General features: G+C 36.4%; 1 pseudogene; it reads right to left on the reverse strand.

Annotated features, from left to right (window-relative positions):
* Positions 1 to 2,536: 2,536 nt before the first annotated feature.
* LOC115521796 lies at positions 2,537 to 2,868 on the reverse strand (annotated as a pseudogene).
* Positions 2,869 to 6,306: the final 3,438 nt, after the last annotated feature.

Genomic DNA, 6,306 nt, shown 5'->3' on the forward strand with positions numbered 1-6,306 from the left:
CTCTCTCTCAAAAATAAATAAACATTTTAAAAAGTAGCACAGTGTAAAGGATGTGGGGTTATTGGTTGGGAGTGGTGGGCTGGGAGACTTCTGGCCCCAGAACAGTTCAGTAGAGGTGGGGAGGCTGGGCTATTAGCTGCAATGTTGCCTTCAAGAAGCCCAAGACTGAATATGAGATGTTAGGGGGTATATGTTTTGTCCATTTATTTCTGAAGGCTTTTTCCAGAGTAATTTTTTTTTTTTTTTGTGGGTGAGGGGGAATGTGGTCAGTTATATATTATATCAAGCTTCTAATGTCAAGCTGAACCTCAACAAAAGATTTTATTTGAGGGGCGCCTGGGTGGCGCAGTCGGTTAAGCGTCCGACTTCAGCCAGGTCACGATCTCGCGGTCCGTGAGTTCGAGCCCCGCGTCAGGCTCTGGGCTGATGGCTCGGAGCCTGGAGCCTGTTTCTGATTCTGTGTCTCCCTCTCTCTCTGCCCCTCCCCCGTTCATGCTCTGTCTCTCTCTGTCCCCAAAAAAATAAATAAACGTTGAAAAAAAAATTAAAAAAAAAAAGATTTTATTTGAAAGATGTGAAAAAAGAAAAGCTTCAAGTAAGGAGCTAAGTGTAGCCACCAGACCTTGAGGAGTTCTGAAAGCTCAAAGAAGGTATCCCATCTGGGTGTGGACTGCTTGCTAGAAGACTGGCTGGCCAGTGCCAGACTATCAGCAGAGAAGACCAGACAGTACCACACGGTGACCAGCCCTTGGGCTGGGTGTTTGGTGGTTCAGTCCACGAGGACTCCTATGCTAGATCTCTGGTGGAGATGACATCGGGGGCTGTCGTGGGTGGGCCTAATTCATAATAAACTGAAGGCACTCCAGAGTTGCCAAGTTTTACAGGCCTGGGGAAATATTTAAGGCCTGATCACAAGATACTGGTTGCATATTAGAAGAACGGAGGCCAGGTTAATAACTAAGCAAAATGCAATATTGTGTCAGCTTCATTCATTTTCAAAAAGTATCATAAAAATGTCACTGCATTTGAAAACAGTTTTTAAGTTAAATCGCAAACATTCCTCTACGTGCTTGCTGATCACTTAGAAATCGTAGCTGGTTATAAGTTAGGCATGTTACCCAAGGCCTAAAATTTCAAAAACAAAATTGTAAAGATCCTTTCAAAAATTTTACAGCGAAATGATTCTATTTAATACGGGATATGGGTACATTTTAATCTGCTTGATATCATTGATCAGGTGCATAGGGTCTGCAGGGCATTTAAAGGGCCTCAAATCTGAGAGATTAGGTGGGAAAAAGTAAGAGGTTAGGTGTGTTTTAAAAGGCGCTACGAGAACATTACATAGATGCCTAGCTTTATTTCTTTATAAAGTATTATTTCTTTATAAAGTGAGTCTTTTCTTTTTTATTGAAGTGTAATTGACATGCAATATCATATTAGTTTTATGTATACAACACAATGATTCAACTTTTGTATACACTGTGAACTGATCACTGCAATATCTAGTCACATCTGTCACCATACAAGTTAACACAACGCTACCGAATGTATTCCCGCTTCTGTACATTACCTCCCCATGACTTACTTATTTTATAACTAGAAGTTTATACCTCTTGATCCCCATTACCCATTCCCCCATCTATCTGCTCTCAGGCAACCACCACTCTTTTCTCTGGGCCTATGAGTCTGGATTTGGTTTTGTTTTGTTTGTTAGATTCCACGTAAATGAGTATTTGTCTTTTTCTGTTTGACTTATTTCACTTATTAAATGCCTTCAAGATCTACTATGTTGTTGCAAATGGCTAGATTTCATTCCTATTTACAGCTAATTAGTATTCCATTGTAAATTTTTACTCTGTCTTCTTTATCCATTTATCCGTCAATGGACTTTTAGGTGATTTCCATATCTTGTCTATTGCAAATAATATTGCAGTGAACATAGGATGAATATATCTTTCCAAATTAGTGTCTTTGTTTTCTTCAGATAGATACCCAGTAATGGAATTGGTGAATCATATGGTAACTCTATTTTTAATTTTTTAAGGAACCTCTATATTGTTTTCCATGGTGGCCATACCAGTTTACATTCCCACCAATAGTGCACATGGATTCCCTTTTCTCTGCATCCTCACCAACACTTGTTATTTCTGTCTTTTTGATACTTGCCATTCTGATAGGTATAAAATGATATCTCATTGTGGCTTTTGATTTGCATTTCCCTGATGATTAGTGATATTGAACATCTAATTATGTGCTTCTTAGTCATCTGTATATCTTCACTAGAAAAATGTCTATTAGATCATCTGCCCATTTTTTAATCAGATTTGTTGTTGTTGTTGAGTTGTAGTTCTTTGCATATTCTGGATATCAACCCCTTATCAGATTGGCAAATATCTTCTCCAGTTTAGTAGGTTGCCTTCCACTTTGTTTATGGTTTCCTTAGCTATGCAGAAGCCTTTTCTTTGTTTTTCTTTTTCTTTTCTTTTTTTTTTTTACAAGAGAAAAAATCTATACCTTTATTTACTTTTCAGTACGTTTAAATCCTTGAGGGGTACAGCATCACATGGATCCTGTGGCCAATGGTTTTAGCAGGAAGGTTGCTTTGGAATTTGGCAAATCATGCCACTGTTTCCATGAGCATGAGTTACTTTTCCGCAGATTACTCTGGTTTTGTTCAGTTTGCCACCCGGAGTCACTGTGTTGTTCTTTGCTTTCTACACATAAGCACATTTCTTGGCCTAGGTGGAATTCAGTTTCATCTCAAGCATAAACACCTTCAATTTTAAGAAGGGCTGTGTTCTCCCTCTGGTTCTAGAGAACCCACTTATAGCCAGCAAATATGGCCTTGGACTACAGCCTTCCAGACATATTTGTCATTTTAGGAGTCCTGTCAAAAAAGAGTATTAGGAGAATCTTGGAGTCTATGGAGGCTACTTTTCCCACAGGGCCTCCACAGGCTCCAAGATGGCAGAAAGAGCTATGCAGAAGCTTTTTAGTTTGATGTGATCCCATTTATTTTTGCTTTTGTTTCCCTTGCCTTTGTAGTTGGAGTCAAAAAACTATCACCACAACCAATATCAAGGAGGTTACTGTCTATGTTTTCTTCTAGGAATTTTATGTTTTCAGGTCTAACATTAACGTCTTTAATCCATTTTGTGTTTATTTTCATAAATGGTGCAAGGCAGTGGTCCAGTTTCATTCTTGCACAGGTAGTGGCACACCATTTTTTTTTTTAGCACCATTTGTTGAAGAGACCATTCTTTATTCGTTGTACATTCCTGACCCCTTTGTCATAAATTAATTGACCATACATGCATGAGTTTATTTCTGGACTCTCTATTATATTCCAGAGGTCTATGTGTCTATTTTTATGCCAATACATATTGTTTCAATTACTGTGGCTTTATATTAGAGTTTGAAATCACAGAGCCTGATACTTCTGGATTTGTTCTTCTCAAGATTGTCTTGGTTCTTCGGAGTCTTTTGAGGTTCCATGTAAATTTTGTAATTATTTGTTTAAGTTCTGTGAATAATGCCATTAGAATTTGATAGAGATTGCATTGAATCTGTATTGCTTCAGGTAGTATGGATAATTTTACAATATTAATTCTTCCAATCCATGATCATGGAATATCATTCCACTTATTTATGTCTTCTTCAATTTCTTTCACCAATGTCTTATAGTTGTACCTCAGGGTACAGGTCTTTCACCTCCTTGGTTAAATTTATTCCTAGGTATTTTGTTCCTTTTGATGCAGTTGTATATGGAATTGTATTCTTGATTTCTGTTGGTTATAGTTCAATATTAGTGTATGGAAGTGTAACAGATTTTTGTATATTAATTTTGTATCCTTCAGCTTTACCAAATTCATTTATTAGCTCTAACCATTTTTAGTGGAGTCCTTAGGGTTATCTAAACATAGTACCATGTCATCCACAACAAGTAACAAATACTTTTCCTTTCCAGTTTGGATGAATTTCTTTCTTTCTTTCTTTCTTTCTTTCTTTCTTTCTTTCTGTATGTCTGCCTTCCTTCCTGACATTCCTTATCATTACGTCCTACAGTTCCGTTCTTCTATCTCTCTCTCTTCTCTTTTCATTTCTCTGGCTTTCTTTCTTATTTCTTTTCTTTCTTCTTTCTTATTTCTTTCTTTCTTTCTTTCTTTCTTTTTCTCTGCCTAATTGCTGTGGTAGGACTTCCAATATTATGTGGAGTAAAAGTGAGGATGCGATGCCTGGCTGGCTCAGTCAGTAGAGTGTGTGACTCTTGAGGGGTTGGGAGTTCAAGCCCCATGTTAGGTATCAAGATTACTTACAAATAAAATCTTTTTTTTTTTTAAAGTGAAGATACTGGGCATTGCTATTTTATTTCTGATCTGCAGATGTTGAACCATCCTTGCGTCATTAGAATAAATCCCACTTTGATCATGGTGTATGATCTTTAAAAAAAATTTTTTTTAATTTTTATTTTTGAGAGAGACAGAGCGTGAGCAGGGGAGGGGCAGAGAGAGAGGGAGACACAGAATCTGAAGCAGGCTCCAGGCTCCGAGCTGTCAGCACAGAGCCCGATGTGGAGCTTGCACTCATGAATCTTGAGATCATGACCTGAGATGAAGTTGGACGCTTAACCAACTGAGCATCCAGGTGCCCCATGGTGTATGATCTTTTTAATGTGTTCTTGGATTCCATTTGCTAACATTTTGTTGAAGATTTTTGTATATATTTTTAATATCCCAGTACAAGGATCTTGGCCTATAATTTTCTTTTTTTGTATGATGTCTTTGTCTGGTTTTGGTATCAGTATAATGCTGGCTTCAGAGAAAGTGTTTGGAAGGCATTCCCTCCTCTTCAATTTTGTGGAGAAGTTTGAAAAAGGTAAGTATTAAATCTTCTTGAGTGTTTGGTAGAATTCACCAGAAAGCCATCTGATCCTGGACTTTTGTATGTTGGGAGGTTTCTGATTACTCATTCAATCTCTTTATTTGATCTATTCAGAATCTATTTTTTCATGAGTCAGTCTTGGAAGATTGTATATTTCCAGGTATTTATTCATGTCTTCTAGGTTGTCCAGTTTGTGGGCATAGAATTGTTTATCGTAGACTCATAATCCTTTGTGTGTCTGTGGTACCATTTGTTGTTTCACTTGTCTTATTTCTGATTTTATTTAATTGAGCCTTCTCATTTTCTTGGTGAGTCTAGCTCAACGTTTGTTAATTTTGTCTATCTTTTCAAAGAAACAGCTCTTAGTTTTGTTGACCTTTTCTATTTGTTTTTTTAGTCTCTATTTCATTTATTTCTGCTCTGATTTTTATTATTTCTTTCCTTCTACTAACTGTGAGTTTTGTTTGTTCTTTTTATGGTTCCTTCGGTTGTAAAGTTACATTGTTTATTTGAGATTTTTCCTATTTCTTGACTTAGGCTTGTTACTGGTATGAACTTCCCTTTTATATCCTCCTTTGCTACATCCTTAGGTTTTGGTATGCCATATTTCTGCTTTCATTTGTCTCTAGATATTTTTTGATTTCTCTTTGATTTCTTTGATGACCTGTTGGTTGTTCAGTAGCATGCTGTTTCGTTTTCACGTTTTTGTAACTTTTCCAGTTTTTCTAGTTTTATACCATTGTGGTTGGAAAATATACTTGATATGACTTCATTCTTCTTGAGATTTGTTTTGTGGCCTAATGTGATCTATACTGGAGAATGTTCCATCTGCTCTTCAGAGAAATTTGTATTCTTCTGTTTTCAGATAGAATGTTCTGTGTATGTCTATTAATAAAGTGATCTAGTCTAATGTGTCATTTAAGGCTGATGTTTCCTTATTGATTTTCTGTCTGGGTGATCTATCCAATTGATATAAGTGGGGTGTTAAACTCCCCCACTCTTATTGTGTTGCTGTCAATTTCTCCCTTTAGGTCCGTTAATCTTTGCTTTATATATTTTATTGCCTCTATGTTGGGTATGTGTATATTTATAAATGTTAAGCATTCTTGCTGGATTGACTCCTTTATCATTATGCAATGTCTTTCTTTATATATTATTTTAGTTTTTGTTTTTAAAACCTTTTCATTTGATATAAATGTAGCTACATCAGCTTTTTAAAAATTTCAATTTGTTTGCCTATCTTTTTCCATCCCTTCACTTTCAGTCTGTGTGTATACTTCTGAAGTGAGTCCCTTGTAGGCAACATAGAGAGGCATCTTGTTTTTTATCCATTTAGGCACAGTGCGTGTCTTTTGATTGGAGAATTTAATCTGTTTACATTTAAAGTAATTATTGATAGGTATAACTTGTTGCCGTTTTGTTAAT

Source organism: Lynx canadensis, chromosome C1 (genome assembly GCF_007474595.2).
Source record: "Lynx canadensis isolate LIC74 chromosome C1, mLynCan4.pri.v2, whole genome shotgun sequence".
In the NCBI taxonomy this organism is placed as follows: Eukaryota; Metazoa; Chordata; class Mammalia; order Carnivora; family Felidae; genus Lynx; species Lynx canadensis.